We start from the raw sequence: 16,910 nt of genomic DNA, 5'->3' as shown, positions 1-16,910 counted from the left end.
TCAATTTCTCGTCTCTATCCAATAAGTAAATAAAGGTAATACAAATTTAAAAAAAGATTTATTTTATTATATAGGTGACAGAGTTTCACATAAGGGGGCAGGGGACAGAGCATCACTCTGGTACCTGAGGTGCCAAGGGTCAAACTTGGTAACCTTATACATGCAAGTTTGAAGCTCCACCAGCTAAGCCATTTCCCAACCAATAATCCAATAATTATTTTTAAAATCACTAGAAAAGTGACAGTGGTCTTCTCTGTTCCATGGGCATTATCCTTCATACATATATACATATATATATTTAAAACCAGAGAACTGCTCAGCTCTGGTTTATGGTGGTGCAGGGGATTGAACCTGGGACTTTGGAGCCTCAGGCATGAAAGTCTCTTTGTATAATCATTATGCTATCTACCCCTGCCCCCTAAATATAACTTCTATTTCAAACAGTAAGTCCTTAAAGGAAAGCTGGATTTGTTTTTTTCACCTAGAAGTGCTTTTACCTAAAAGTAACTCATAATACTTTACAAATATTTTCTCTTTCACTGTAAGATTCTTGGTAAATAGTGTTACTATCAATTCATTTTACGGACTAGAGAAACAACGTATCAGTTTATTAAAACATTTTCATGCCTGAGGCATTCAGGGTCCTAGTGCATTGTTCAAGACCCAGGCTCAGCAGTCCTCTGATTTAAAATAAACTTAAAAAATTAAAAAATGGGCTGGAGAAATAGCATTATGGTTATGTACAAGACTCATGCCTAAGGTTCCAAAGCCCTAGGTTCAATGTCCAGGACCACTATAATCCAGATTTAAACAGTACCCTGCTCTCTTTCTGTGTCACTCACTGAAATAAATAAAAAAATGTTTTATTGAATAGAGACAGTCAGAAATCAAGAGGGGAGAGAGAGAGGGAGAGAGACATCTGCAGCCCTGCTTTACCACTCGCAAAGCTTTCCCCCTGCAGGTGGGGACTGGGGGCTCAAACCTGGGTCCTTTTGCATAACATGTGCACTCAACCAGGTACGCCACCACTCAGCCCCATTAATAAAATTAAAAAATATATAAATAAAGGGGGTCGGGCAGTAGTGCAGCAGGTTAAGCGCACGTGGCGCAAAGCGCAAGGACCAGCTTAAGGATTCCAGTTCAAGGCCCCAGCTCCCCACCTGCAGGGGAGTCGCTTCACAGGGGGTGAAGCAGGTCTGCAGGTGTCTGTCCTTCTCTCCCCCTCTGTCTTCCCCTCCTCTCTCCATTTCTCTCTGTCCCATCCAACAATGAACAACATCAACAACAACAATAACCACAACAAGGCTATAACAACAAGGGCAACAAAACAAAAGGGGAAAAAAATGGCCTCCAGGAGCAGTGGATTCATGGTGCAGGCACCGAGCCCCAGCAATAACCCTTGAGGAAAAAAATAATAATAAAATAAAATAAATTAAAATAAAACACTTCTTTAATTAAAAAAAGTGGCTTGGTAGAGCAAATGTTGACCCTTGGTACATGAAGCATCAAGGAGACACAAGTGGGACTCCATGGATAACAGAGTGGTACTTTAATGCCACTCTGACTTTTCGTCTTAGTATTAGGGGCCAGGTGGTGGCGCACCTGGTTGAGTGCACATTACAAGTCGAGCCCCTAGTCCCCACCTGCAAGGGGGAAGCTTTACAAATGGTGAAGCAGGGCTGCAGGTGTCTATCTCCCTATCGCCCCTTCCCTCTTGATTTCTGGCTGTCTCTATCCAATAAATAAAGATAATTAAAAAAAATAATAACTGCTAAAAAAAAGAAATATAAATATTAAAAACTTCTCTAGGGAGGTGGCTTCACAAAAAAGTGCATTACAAGACCCAAGGTTTAATCCTTGACATTATATGGGAAAAAAGACAGTGGGATATTATTGGGTTGTTGGAAAAGTCATGACATGTTTTTGCACAGAAAAACAAAAAAAAAAATGCATGACTTTACAACAATCCAATATAATTCAGAAAAAAACAGCAATCAGGCAAGGAAGGAAAGACTAGGATAATCTTTCAGATGCACATTACTAAGGGAAAAGGAAAAAGTGGGTTCATAGCTAGGAGTTGGGTCTGGCCATCCTCTCTGTACCTACTGTTCATTTAATTTTGCTAAATCCTAAAATACCAACTCTATTTGTAAAAAGCCAAATGGCTAAGAGGTTCTAATTGTTAAACAATTTGTCTATTTATGCTGATAGAGAACCAGAGTATCACGCTGGCACATTTAGTGAGGGGAGTCAAGTACAGCACTTTCAGCCACTGGGCCACCTCCCAGATCACTCTATATTCCCATCTTCTATGTGTGGTTGTTAGAGATTAATGTGTGTGTAAAAATCATCAGATTTTGTGAAATTTGAAGTGTATTTTCTATTCTTCGTTAAAAATTATTTAAATAGGGGCCGGATGGCGGCACACCTAGTTGAATGCACGTTACAATGACCAAGGACCCAGGCTTGAGCCCCCAGCCCCCAGTCCCTGCAGGGAGAAAGCTTTGTGAGTGTGAAGCAGTGTTGCAGGTGTCTCTGTCTCTCTCCCGCTCTATCAAGCCCTCCCCTCTTGATTTCTGGTTGTCACTATCCAATAAGTAAATAAAGATAACCAAAAAAAAAAAAAAAAAATTCCTTCAATAGACCAGGAGAAAGCTCAGCACATTACAGCACAGGACTTGCAAACCAGCAAACACAGGTCTGATCCTCAGCACTGCCATATGCTAGAGCTGAGCAGCACTCTTTTTTAAAAAAAATATTTATTTTCCCTTTTGTTGCACTTGTTTTATTGTTGTTATTGATGTCATCGTTGTTGGATAGGACACAGAGAAATGGAGACAGGAGGGGGAGAGAAACACAGACACCAGCAGACCTGCTTCACCGCCTGTGAAGCGACTCCCCTGCAGGTGGGGAGCCTGGGCTGGAACAGGGATCCTTCCGCGGGTCCCTGAGCTTTGCGCCACGTGCGCTTAACCTGCTGGGCTACCGCCCGACCTCCCTCTCTTTTTTTTAAATATATTTTTATATTTATTTATTTGTTCCCTTTTGTTGCTCTTTTTGTTTTATTGTTATAGTTACTGTTGTTATTATTTATGTCGCTGTTGTTGGATAGGACAGAGAAAAATTAAGAGAGGGGAAGACACAGAGGGGGAGAGAAAGACAGACACCTGCAGACCTGCTTCACCGCCTGTGAAGCGACCTCCCTGCAGGTGGAGAGCCGGGGGCTCGAACCAGGATCCTTATGCCAGTACTTGAACTTCATGCCACCTGTGCTTAACCTGCTACATAACCACCCGACTCCCTGAGCAGCATTCTTATCTCTCTCGCTCATAAAAAGATATAAATCGGGGGTGGGCGGTAGCACAGCAGGTTAAGCACACACAGCACAAAATGCAAAGACCGGCATAAGGATCCCAGTTCCAGCCCCCGGCTCCCCACCTGCAGGGGAGTCGCTTCACAAGTGGTGAAGCAGGTCTGCAGGTGTCTGTCTTTCTCTCCACCTCAGTCTTCCCCTCCTCTCTCTATTTCTCTGTCCTATCCAACAACAGCAGCAATAAAAAAACAAAAACAACAATGACAATGAAATAGAAAAAATGGTCTCCAGTGGAAAATTCATAGTGCAGGCACTGAGCCGCAGTGATAACCCTGGTGGCAAAATATGTATCTTTGGAAAAGTGACAAATATAATAAAACTTAAAGGAGAAAACAAAAATGTAGCATGGCAAACTAATCAACGAGGGGGGGGGTACGTGAGCCTATCTGGACAAGGCATGGGCATTGCTGTGCGAACAGTGAGATTCCTTGGAGCCTAAACATCACATTCTCAGATTCCTCAAATGCAAAAGGAATGTACTGCCACTTACTCCCAAAGGGCTGCTAAAACCAAGTTCCTTTCATCTACTTAACTATTCAAAGGAGAAAACAGAGGAGGAAATACGATTCCGCCCAAGTGAGAGGAATATCATCTATCAGTTCTCTTTCCTACAACTATAAAAAAGTAGCAAACTATAAATAAAATAGACACACTTAGATTTTCTTTCATAAAATGCTTTCTAGGGGGCAGCTGGTTGGTTCAGCAGGTAGAGAGCATGCCCTGCATGTGCGAACCCCTCCACTGTGTATAACAGAACAGTGCTGCTTTCTCGCCCCCATACTTTTTAAATTTTAACGCCTTCAAATCAGTATTTAAAGAACTTCTGATGTCAGCTCTGAGTTTCATTCACTCTAAATCCTCAAATTACCTTCCATTCAGAAAATATCATATGAGCAGTCTTATAAGAATCAATTTGGGGGTCGGGCGGTGGCGCAGTGGGTTAAGCACATGTGGCGCAAAGTGCAAGGACCAGCATAAGGATCCCAGGTTTGAGCCCCCGGCTCCCCACCTACAGGGGAGTCGCTTCACAGGCGGTGAAGCAGGTCTGCAGGGGTCTGTCTTTCTCTCCCCCTGTCTTCCTCTCCTCTCTCATCAATAATAACAGTAACGACACCATCAATAATAACAGTAACTACACCACCAATAAAAAAAGGGAGGCAACAAAAGGGGGAAAGAATCAATTGGAGAGCTAGGGAGCTAGCATAACATAATGTACAGACTTCCACTCCTGAGGATCTGGGGTCTCAGGTTCAATCCCTAGAACCACCATAAGCCAGAGCTGATCAGTGCTCTGGTCCATCTACTTACCTGTATTTCTCTCTATATGTCACTCATTAAAATAACTACAAATAGGGAGTCGGGCTGTAGCACAGCGGGGTAAGCGCAGGTGGCACAAAGCACAAGGACCGGCATAAGGATCCCGGTTCGAACCCCGGCTCCCCACCTGCAGGGGAGTCGCTTCACAGGCGGTGAGGCAGGTGTCTATCTTTCTCTCCTCCTCTCTGTCTTCCCCTCCTCTCTCCATTTCTCTCTGTCCTATCCAACAACGACGACAACAACAATAATAACTACAACAATAAAACAACAAGGGCAACAAAAGGGAATAAATAAATAAAATAAAATATTTTTTAAAAAATGTAAAAAAATAAAATAAAATAACTACAAATAAAATACGTTTTTTAATAGAATCAGTATAATGCTCTCAGAGATTTAAGATTTTGTTTTGGGGGGCCGGGTGGTGGTGCACCTGGTTAAGCATACACATTACAGTGCGCAAGGACCGGGGTTCGAGCCCCCCGCCCTCACCTGCAGGGGAAGGCTTCACAAGTGGTGAAGCAGGGCTGCAGGTGCCTCTCTGTCTCTCTCCCTCTCTACCTCCTCTTCCCCTCTCAATTTCTGGCTGTCTCTATCCAATAATAATAAATCAATAATAAAAAAAGATTCTGTTTTTTAATGGTCACCAAAGGTACTGCTGGGGCTCAGAACCTGCACTACAAATCCACTGCTCCTGGCAGCTATTTCTTTCCTTTTAATTTTCCTCTTCCCTATTTTACTGGACAGCACCGAGAGGAGCTGAGAGGGGGAGGGACAGATAAGGAGAAAGACAGACACCTGCACACCTGCTTCACTACTTGTGAAGCGTCTCCTCTGCAGGTGTGAAGTGAAGCTTGAACCCAGGTCCACACGCATGCTAACATGTGCACCACCACCGGCCTCCCTGAGATTTGAGATAGATTTATTTATTTTTCCTTTTTGTTGCCCTTGTTGTTTTTCATTGTTGTTGGTAGTTGTTGATGATGTCATCACTGTTAGGACAGAGAGAAATGGAGAGAGGAGGGGAAGACAGAGGGGGAGAGAAAGATAGACACCTGCAGACCTGCTTCAATGCCTGTGAAGCGACTCCTCTGCAGGTGGGGAGCCGGGGGCTGGAACCGGGATCCTTAATGCCGGTCCCTTGTGCTTTGCGCCACATGCACTTAACTCGCTGCACTACCACCCAACTCCGAAGATTTGAATTTTTTTTTCATTTTTTTTTTTTATTTAAGAAAGGAGACATTAACAAAACCATAGAATAAGAGGGGTACAGTTCCGCACAGTTCCCATAACCCGATCTCCACATCCCATCCCCTCCCCTGATAGCCTTCCCATTCTCTATCTCTCTGGGAGTATGGATCCAGGGTCGTTGTGGGTGATTTGAAATATTTTAAAAGAGAGTTCTGAGAACCAAGTTCTTGGCTACAAAGAAACTAAGAACTCACAGGTAAACAATGCAAGAGGCCAAACAGCTGCAAACAGGCAAAATGTGGGACTGACTTTTAATTATTTTTTAATTTACTATCTTTATTTATTTACTTAAGAGACAGCCGGAAATCAAGAGGGAAGGGGATGATAGAAAGGGAGAGAGAGACAGAGACACCTGCAGCCCTGCTTCACCACTTGCAAAGCTTTCCCTCTGCAGGTGGGGTCCTGGGGGCTCGAACCTGGGTCCTTGTGCACTTTAACACGTGCGCTCAACTAGGTGCACCACCACCTGGCCCCAGGGACTGACTTTTAATGGAGAGAGGAGTGTCAAGGATGAAGACTTCACACAGGCATCTCTTTCTCCCTTTCTATTTCCCCTTCTCTTCTCAACTTCTCTCTGTCCTATCAAGTAAGTTTAAAAAATAGCCATTGGGAGTGGTGGATTCACTGTGCAGGCCCCAGTAATAACCCTGAAAGCAAAAAATAAACAAACAAACAAACAAACAAACAAACCAGGCCCACTCCATGGCATCACTAATCTAGCAAAAGCTGAGTGGCACTTTTTTTTTTAAACCAGAGCACTGCTCAGCTCTGGCTGATGGTGGTGCTGGAGATTGAACCTGGATCTTTGGAGCCAGACATGAGCCAGACATGAGAGCCTCTTTGCATAACCATCATGCTATCTACCCCCACCTGAGTGGCACTCCTGTCAAAGGAAGAAAATGAAATGAAATGAAATGAAATGAAATGAAATGAAATGAAATGAAATGAAATGAAATGAAATGAAATGAAATGAAATGAAGTGAAATGGAAAAGGGCCAGGTGGTGGAGCACCTGGTTGAGTGCACATGTTGCAATGTGCAAGGACCTGGGTTCAAGCCCAGGTCCCCACCTTCAGGGGAAAAGCTTTGCAAGTGGTGAAATAAGTGTTGCAGGTGTCTCTGTCTCTCTCCTCTATCACCTTTTCCTCTGGATTTCTGACTGTTTCTATCCAATAAAGATAATACACACACAAAATAATAATAATAATAAATAAAAGAGAGGCTGGGAGGTAGCTCACTGGTGTACATAGTGCAAAGTGCAAGGACCCATGCAAAGATCCCAGTTCGAGCCCCGAGCTCCTCACCTGCGGGGGGGGGGGGGTGTCACTTCACAAGCAGTGAAGCAGGTCTGCAGGTGTCTCTTTCTGTCTCCCTCTGTCTTCCCCTCCTCTCTAGATTTCTCTCTGTCCTATCCAACGACGACAACAACAGCAATAACAACAAGGGGGAAAGGATGGTCTCCAGGAGCAGTGGATTCATAGTACAGGCACCGAGCCTCAGCAATAACCCTGGAGGCAAAAGGAAGGAAGGAAGGAAGGAAGGAAGGAAGGAAGGAAGGAAGGAAGGAAGGAAGGAAGGAAGGAAGGAGGGAAGAAAAGGAAAAACAAAAAGCACCGCATGACCATCAGCCTAAGGAGGCACCGCCCACTGTGCAACTGGCCCTGGACACTCACCGAGCACCGAGCACCAAGCACCAAGGCCAGGCTCCATCTAAACTCATGAATCAACAGTCACCGGAAGTCCAGAAACATCACTAGAAGCTTATGTCGACGTGTAACAGTTGATGGCTATTCCAACTGTCCACCTGAATGGACGGGTCATTAGTTCTTAGTTCAGTAAGGGCAGGTAGGGAAAAAGCAAAAAGAAGCTTGGGACTCAGGACAACAAGAGAAGAGTCACTGCAAGACTGGGCCCAGAGCAAATATCTAGACAGCTGCTGCCCAGCCTTTCAGACAGGTTCCCCTGGTGCAGTCTGGGAGTCAGAACACGTCTACCCTTAGATACTCATCCAAGAGAACTGGAAATGCACATACAAAAACTTAAGTACTGGGGCCAGATGGTGGCACACCGAGTTGGGTGCACATGTTAGAATGTGGAAGGACCCGGGTTTGAGCCCCTGGTCCCCACCTGCACGGGGAAAGCTTTGCGAGTGGCGAAGCAGTGTGGCAGGTGTCTCTTGTCTCTCTCCCTATCACCCCCTTTCAATTTCTGGCTGTCTCTATCCAGTAAATAAACAGAGATAATTTAAAAAAACAAGTATTTACTGACCCTTCATTCATAACAGCCCTGAACTAGAAATAATCCACAATGCCCACTAGGAAATATCACAGCCATGAAGCAGAGCACAATTCAGCAACAAGGAACACGCAAAACGCCTGCATCTCAGGGCCAGGTGGTGGCGCACCTGGTTAAGCGCTCGCATTACAGTGCACTGGGATCCAGGTTTAAGGCCCCGGTCCCACCTGCAGAGGAAAAGCTTCGCGAGTGGTGAAGCAGTACTGCAGGTGTCTCTTTGTCTCTCTCCCTCTCCCCTTCCCTCTCAATTTCCCTCTAACCAATAATAAATAAATATTAAAAAACAAAAATCGCCTGCATCTCAAGAGCATCACACTGAGCGAGAGGCCTCAGTTCTTACTCACAGCAGTACTCTCTCTAGTCACCGCAAACACCAAATCCACGGGCTCTGAGCCTCTGCTCCTAGGGGAGAGACCTGATTAAGTTCCCGTGAGCCTGTGGTCACAGTTTTCATCATCCCACTAATATGACAATCCCTTATACGTTTCCGTTTATGTTCCTGTGAACCAGTAAGCTGTACCCTCAATTTTAGTAAAAGGCGCTGTAACTCATGACTTAACAAAAGCTGGTAAGGGCTAGCAAAACTGCTCACCTGGGCAGGGGCCTGCTCTGCACCAAGCAGGATCCAGGTTCAGGGCCCCAGCCTACCATACACTGGAGGGCGCTTCAGAGCTGTAGTGCTCCCTTTTTTTCCTGAAAAAGTCAGTGTATGTTGGTCTGCTTCTAAATTCTGCTTCTAAGACCCCCTTCTGTTGCATTGCTTGTGGTCTATTTACATAATCCTTGTTTTCATTGGTTTAATCCCCACTGGTTGGCATGCTAGCTTCCTTCTCCCCACCCCCTATCCTACGTACTTCCTCTTCCTGACACTTCCGCCTCAGGAGACATAAGAGACAGAGCTTTCTAATGAAGAGAGATTAGAAGAGATTAGATTGCTGAACTGCATTCGACAATAAAGACTGAACTGCATTCCCAGCTCAGCCATGAGTCCCTGGTCGTCCGTCTCCCGCCCGCGAAGCTAGACCGGCAAGTGTAGACTAGTGAAGTCCCAGCAGCAAGAAGAAAAGTAGATAAATTTATTCAAAAAGCTCTTCTAGCACATGTGGTTCCTTTTTCTTTTTTTTTCCCTCCTCCAGGGTTATTGCTGGGCTCGGTGCCTGCACCATGAATCCACCGCTCCTGGAGGCCATTTTTTTCCCCCCTTTTGTTGCCCTTGTTGTAGCTTCGTTGTGGTTATTATTATTGCCCTTGTTGACGCAATTCGTTGTTGGATAGGACAGAGAGAAATGGAGAGAGGAGGGGAAGACAGAGAAGGGGAGAGAAAGACAGACACCTGCAGACCTGCTTCACCGCCTGTGAAGCGACTCCCCTGCAGGTGGAGAGCCGGGGGCTCGAACCGGGATCCTTACGCCGGTCCCTGCGCTTTGCGCCACATGCGCTTAACCCGCTGCGCCACCGCCCGACCCCCCATGTGGTTCCTTTTAAAAAATATATTTTGCATATTTATTTTGGACAGACAGACACAGAAATTAAGAGGGAAGGGAAAGATAGAGAGGGAGAAAGAGACCTGTAGGCCTGTATCATCACTCATGAAGCTTTCCCCAGTAGGGGGACACCAGGGGCTTGAACCCAGGTCCTTGCCATTGTAACATGTGCACTCAACCAGGTGCTCCACCACCAGGCCCAGGCACTTCCTTTTCCATTTCACTTCATTTCATTTTATTTCATTTTCTTCCTTTGACAGGAGTACCACTCAGATGGGGGTAGATAGCATGATGGTTATGCAAAGAGACTCTCCTGCCTGAGGCTCCAGAGTCCCGGGGCTGTGCACCATAATGTGTGCGCTCCACCAGGTGTGCCAGCACCCGGGCCGCGCAGTCTTTCTGTGCTTAAGAAGATCAGATGCGGGAGTCAGGCTGTAGCGCAGCGGGTTAAGTGCAGGTGGCGCTAAGCACAAGGACCTGTGTAAGGACCCTGGTTCGAGGCCTGGCTCCCCACCTGCAGGGGGTTGCTTCACAAGCGGTGAAGCAGGTATGCAGGTGTCTTTCTCTCCCTCTCTCTATCTTCCCCCTCTCCTCTCCATTTCTCTCTGTCCTACCCAACCATGACAACAATAACAACTACAACAATAAAAAACAACAAGGGCAACAAAAGGGAATAAATAAAATAAAAGGAACTTAACACTTTAAAAAAAAAAAAAAAAAAGAAGATCAGATGCACTTCAGCACAACTCTCAGGAGCTATTTTTAGCAACAAGATCACCGCATTCTGGGAGCGCCTTGGACCTCCAGCATGATAGCCCGAGTCTCATCCCCAGTGGCCAGCACAGTGATGTCTGTTTCACTTTCACTCTTACTTTATTTTCTTATTTATTTTGGAGACAGAAATTTGAGAGGGGAAAGAGGGAGAGAGAGAGACAGATAGACAGCACTGCTTCACCACTCATGAAGTCCCCCCACCCCTACCCGCTATAAGTGGAGACCTAGGACTTGAACGTAGGTCCTTAAGTACTGTGTGCCTGGGTCCTTACGCAACGCATGAATTCAACCAGGTGCGCTACCGCCCAGTCTCTCTAACTTTTTTTAAAAATCTGGACTCCTGCACTGCCTTATGCCAGAGCTGAGTTTTAATCTCTCTCTTTTGTCTCTTTTGTCCTTTGGGGCTCTGATCCAACTTTCTCTCTCTCTCTCTCTCTTTTTATACATTATATTTATTCTATTTGAGAGAGCACTGCTCAGGTCTGGCTTAGGGTGGTGCTGGGGATTGAACCTGGGACCTCAGAGCTTCAGGTTAAGTCTCCCCAGCCCTTCTTTTTTCCTTCAATTTAGTTTATTTTTGATAGAGAAATTGAAAGGGAAAGAGATAGAGGGACACACACACAGAGACACACAGACACAGTGGGGGGGCTGTAACACTGCTTGTGAAGCTTCTCCCCTGAAAGTGGGTACTCAGAGCTTGAACCGCCATCCTTGCACATGGTAGCATGCACTTAACCAAATGCACCCAGATCCCACCCTCCCTTTCTTCTCTCATAAAAAATAAAATAAATAGGAGCTGGTTCTCTCTCCCGGACATACTGATAATTTTTTCTTTCTTTTTTTTTTTTAATCTTTATTTGATAGAGACAGCCAGAAATTGAGAGGAAGGAGGAGACAGAGAGACACCTGCAGCACTGCTTCACCACTTGTGAAGCTTTCCCCCTGCAGGTGGGGACCAGGGGCTCGAACCCAGGTCCTTGCGCACTGTAACATGTGCACTCAACCAGGTGCGCCACCACCTGGCCCCCGATAATTTTTTTCTTAAGACGGATTTATTGCTGATAGAAATAGAGGGGGAGGAAGACACCTGCAGCACCGCTCCACCACTGTGAAGCTCCACAGGGCGCCAACAGCCATCCCTGGTAAGTAAAATGATTCTTTGAAAAAGGAACTGCTAGGGAGATCGTGTAACTGGTATGCAAAACAACTTTCACACTTGAGGCTCCAAGGTCCCAGATTCAATCCCAGCCAGCGCTCAGGTATGGAGAAAGAAAAAAAAAAAAAAAGGAACCAAGAAGGTAAGAAGGTAGCTTCGCAGGCTGCGTTCAGGCCTCACCATATGCGGTGCCAGGCCGAGGCAGCAGGGGCACCCCACAGATGCTCCCCACCCCCACTTCTAAGTTGCAACTTTTAAAAATTGGGTCAGGAAAGCCACTCAGCAATATCATCCCTGTGCAAGGTTCACTCTCCCATGCTGCAAAAGAAAAGTAAGTGGGAGAACAGTATTCTTGCTTTTCTCTCAACAAAACAAAAACGTTAAAGCAGAAACTGAATTAAAAAATTTATAGAAGAGGTGAGTGTTTTTAAAGTTTGCAACAACAACAAAAGTTCCTTAGTAGGGATTTGAGAGCTAAGTTTTCCCACCCATATTCCATCGCTCAACCCCTGCTGTAGTAGGGGAAGACAAAAGAAACCTGATTTAAAATCAGGGCAGGGAGTTGGGCGGTAGTGCAGTGGGTTAAGCGCATGTGGCACAAAGCAATTACTGGCGTAAGGATCCCAGTTCAAGCCCCCGGCTCCCCACCTGCAGGGGCGTCGCTTCAGAGGCGGTGAAGCAGGTCTGCAGGTGTCTGTCTTTCTCTCCCCTCCTGTCTTCCCCTCTCTCTATTTCTCTCTGTCCTATCAAACGACAACAATAACAATGAAAAACAAGGGCAACAAAAGGGAAAATAAATATTTTTTAAAAATAGTAATAAATAAATAAATAAATAAAATCAGGGCAAACGCACAGATCTCCAGCACGCAGAATCTTTGGGCCCAGCCAGAGTCCCTCCCCAGCTCTGCCCACTCTCCCCCTGGCCGGCGGCGCGGCACGAGAAGGACACGCGGCCAACAGCCCCACGCGTCTACAACAGCCCACGGGGGCACTGGACCCAACACCCAGCCGAGGCGAGCGTCCCAGAAGCACCACAACTAATGCTATGCTCACCCCACTCCTTTTCCAGAAGTCAAAACTAGCATCTTGGCCAAGCAGCAGGCAGGCCACAGAGTTTCTCCAAGGACAGTCACCCTGCTTTCAGAACTCGGTTCTGCACCTGCTCTGTAGCACTGGTGCTGGGTCTCCACAGACGCGGGGGGGAAGCAGCGATCTGGAGCCCTTAAACCCACTTAAACTCCCCTCCTCCATCCGTTCCCTTGCTTAATTAACAGGGTATTTGCAACTCAGACGAATTTAGAGCATGCTTGGCAACATGTAGTCCTCACCTACAACACGCAGCAGCGAGGAGACAGGACACAGTCTCCACAGAAAAGGGTCCAGGTCGTAAAGATCTGCTTGAGGAAAATGGCACTGAGGAGAACCCTTTAGGAAGGAGCGATTCACAAAGAAGGTAGAGGAGACCTCAGCTGGACTCTGGAGAAAAGGCAACTGAAGTTCAGGAGCTTTCCAAAGAGCAAAAGTCACTGGATTCTGCCACATGGGGCTTTGTAGGTGCAGGAAAATGCGGTGTACTCAGCTAAGCCCGCTGTTCTGCGGAGCCAGCCCTGGAGGGGCGCGCTGGGGCGCTGGGCAGCCACACGGGACAGGGGACATGGAGCGCATAGGCTGCCCAGTTGGAGGCGCGTCTGCCGCGCACGATAGCTGAACAGTGCTGCCATGAACTGACCAGTTACAAAAAGAAAAAGGAAGTTAAGGATGATTTCCATGACTACAGCAATATGCTTACTCTCACGCACTTAAAGAAAAACAGAGGGGGGCGGGGCAGTGGCGCCCCGGGTTAAGCGCACATAGTATGAAGCTCAAGGACCTGCTCGAGGATCCGGGTTTGAGCCCCGGGCTCCCCACCTGCAGGGGAGTCGTCGCTTCACAGGCGGTGAAGCAGGTCTGCAGGGGTCTATCTTTCTGTCTCCCTCTCTGTGTTCCCCTCCTCTCTCCATTTCTCTCTGTCTTGTCCAAAAAAAAAATTTTCAAATGGGCGCAGGAGCAGTGGATTCATAGTGCAGGCACCAGCGGTAACCCTGAAGGCAAAGAAAAAGAAAACAGAGACAGAGAGACGCCACAGCACTAACACTTCCCTCAGCGCAGGGGCAGCTAAGCTTAAACCCGGATTGTACCCAAGACGAAGCAAAGCATATTATCCAACGGAGCTCTCCTGCCAGTCTGAAATCAGCAAGAGTCTAACCCTGTGGCTGCCTAAACTTTCTCTCTCCTTTTTTTCCTCTTCTTTTTTTTTTTTTTTTTTTGGTCAAACTTAAAACTTCTAAAGAAAGTGCTCAAGGTGGTGCAGCGGGTACAGTGTGGCTCCTCAAGCATGAGGTTCTGAGTTCAGTTCCTAGCAACAAATGTGTTGAACCGATGTTACGGTTCTCTTTCCCTCAGGGAGGGAGGGAGGGAGGAAGGAAGGGAGAGAGAGGGGGAGGGAGAGAGAGAGAGGGAGAGGAGGAGGGAGAGGGGGAGGGAGGAAGGAAGGAAGGGGTTAAGTCAAAGGGGGCTGGGCAGTTTTGAGCCTCTCATACAGTAGTACCTCCATCCTTTCCAGTTAAAAAAATAATAATAGTAAAATGCCTAATGGGCTGGTCTCACCAAAGTCAAAATCCCTACAGGGCTCCAAAGCTAGTCTGATAAGAGCGATGACATACATAACCAAAAGCCACGCAGCAGCTTCCAGCAAGGGCCCAGCTGCCTCCTCTGGTTTCTTTCCTTCTTTCTCAAAGGCGTTTCCTTACTTATAGTGAGAGGGCGAGCCGGGGCGCCCCTCAGGCATACGCGACGCCGCACACCGAGCCCGAGCCCGGCATTCTGGGTCCTGGCGCGCGGGCCGGTGCCGACATCCGCGGCTGGCTTTCCCCCAAAGTGAAGCACCGTCCGAGAGGCTGGGAGCCGGGCGGCAGGCAGGCCTGAGGCGCTGCACGCCAAGCCCGGGCACAGCGCACGGCCGGCCGGCCCACGCGCCCATCAAGCAGCTCTAAAAATGCGAGCAGGTGCTGGGGGTGACACCCCGCACGGACCAGCAGTGCTGCCGGGGTCTTGCTCTCTCCCTACTTCCCCTTTCCCTCTCGATTCCTCTGTCTCCGGCCACTGAACAAACACCTAATTTTGGAGGCCGGGTGGTGGCGCACCTGGTTGGGCGCACATGTTACGGCGCACAAGGGCTCGGGTTCGAGCCCCCGATCCCCACCTGCAGGGGGAAAGCTTCACAAGTGGTGAAGCGGGGCTGCAGGTGTCTCTCTTGTGCCTCTCCCTCGCTAGCACCCCTTCCCTCTCGATTTCAGGCTGTCTATGCAATAAATAAATAAAGGTAATAAAAAAAAAAAAATCAAGAGTAAAATTTTAAAAACACCATTTTTTTAATGTAAACACTCTTGAGGTAATAATCCTCCGACACACGGGAGCCGGGCGGTGGCGCAGCGGAGCAAAGCGCAAGGACCGGCGTGAGGATCCCGGTTCGAACCCCGGCTCCCCACCTGCAGGGGAGTCGCTTCACAGGCGGTGCAGCAGGTCTGCAGGTGTCTGTCTGTCTGTCTGTCTCTCCCCCTCTCTGTCTTCCCCTCCTCTCTCCATGTCTCTCTGTCCTGTCCAACAACATCATCAACAATAATAACAACAACAATAAAAAAAAGAGCAACAAAAAAAGGAAACAAATACATATATATATATATATATATATTTTTAAATCCCGACACTGACACAAGCGAACTGAAGGTCGCTTCTCCACGGTGTCACGCACAGGCCCGCGTGGGCAGAGCAAGAGGCTCTGAAGCCTTCGGGGCGGCCGCCCGCCGGTTATTTCTCCCTTTTTCCCACGAGGTAAGAAACACCTGGCGGCGTCACAGTCACAAGCTCCTCGGGCAGCTTCGCGCTAGCCGCAGGGCCAGAAACAGCTGTCCGTCCTCCCGACCCCAACACTCGCCTCCATGTCCGCTGTCCCCGGATCCAACCCGCCCGCTCTCTCACGGGCGACACACACCCGCGAATCCACCTCAACAGCCGTCCACCCGGGGGGCCGAGACGAGGAGGGCCTCGCGGTAAATCCCAAACGCGGTTAAGCGAGCAGCTTAAGCTTACGCACGCAGCACGCACGCACGCACACGCACGTACACGCACGCACGCGCACGCACGCACGCACGCAGCGAGACAGAAGCCGGGCGCTCCGGGACCGCGTCCGGGGAAGATTCCGAGGAGCCGGGTGGGGGCGGGGCGGGGGCCGCGGCGCCCCAGGACCCGGCCGGCCGCCTGCCTCGCCCGCGGGGCTCTGGCCTTTTCCTGCGGAGTCGCCGGCAGACGTGCCGCCCGGGAGGAGCGGGCATCCCCCGCAGCGCGCTCCGCCCTCGCACCCGCGCCCCGCGGCCGCCAGCCGGGGCTCCGTCCCGCTCCGTCCCGCGCCCGCCCGCCCGCCCGCCGCTCCGTCAGGCCGCTCCTGCGGGCCGGCTGCTGTCACTCACCGGCCGGGCCCCCGCAGCGGGCGCCCCCAGCTCCCCACGGGAGCGGGGCCCCCGGGCCTCCAGGCTTCGGCGCGCCCCCCGGCAGGCAGCGCAGGTGGCCGAGCCCCGCAGCGGCGGCCCCTCAGTGGCCGCTCGGTCCAGCTCCCGGCGCTGCCCACTGGGTATGGATCAACAACAAGATGGCGGCCGGCCGAGGGGGCGGGGACCGGGCGTCATAGTAACCGGGCGGCAAAGAACCCGCCCCCGACCGAGCTCGTCCCCAATCAACCGTCCGTGTGCCCGACGCCCGCAGGGGTGCTTCCCGCCAACAGGTCGGCCGGCCCGACACTCAGAAGCAGCCTCGCACGGCCGCGGCCGATCGCCTGGGCACGTGACTGTGACGGCACGGTCGGCGCATGCGCCGTTCCCGGAGCGGCGGGCGGCCCGAGGCGCGGCGTCCTTGGCCTGTGCGAGTGGGGACCCCTGGCGACTCGGCCGCGTCGTCTTCCCGCGCTGCCGCTCCTCCTCGGCCCGTTTCGGAAATGTCTGCGTTTGTCACGCATCCTGGGGAAAAGGGGCTGATGAGGAACAACCCGAGGCACCGAGGGGCAGCCGGGGACCAAGGGCACACGACGCCGGGCAGCCTCGGAGCTGCTCGCGGCCCCCGCGGATAATCCGCCTTCCCGGCCGCGCCCCGCGGGCCTCTGCAGCCCGACGGGCTCCTCGCGCGCGACGTGCGCCGCTGCTCACGCCTGAAGTTCGGGCCCCGGCGCCCGTGCC

The 16,910-nt window shown here is 49.6% G+C and overlaps 1 protein-coding gene across 2 annotated transcripts in view; it reads right to left on the bottom strand.

Annotated features, from left to right (window-relative positions):
• The window catches only part of IP6K1 (inositol hexakisphosphate kinase 1), a 45,660-nt gene extending 29,315 nt beyond the window's left edge, over window positions 1-16,345 (bottom strand). For both annotated transcript variants that reach the window (XM_060204743.1, XM_060204744.1), the window contains exon 1: window positions 16,152-16,345. The gene's annotated coding sequence lies outside the window, so the exon portion shown is untranslated. The remainder of the gene's footprint in view (window positions 1-16,151) is intronic.
• Window positions 16,346-16,910: the final 565 nt, after the last annotated feature.

The sequence above is a fragment of the Erinaceus europaeus genome, chromosome 12, assembly GCF_950295315.1.
Source record: "Erinaceus europaeus chromosome 12, mEriEur2.1, whole genome shotgun sequence".
NCBI lineage: Eukaryota > Metazoa > Chordata > Mammalia > Eulipotyphla > Erinaceidae > Erinaceus > Erinaceus europaeus.
Note: the sequence above shows the minus strand (reverse complement) of the source record. Positions and strands in the feature narration are given on the sequence as shown.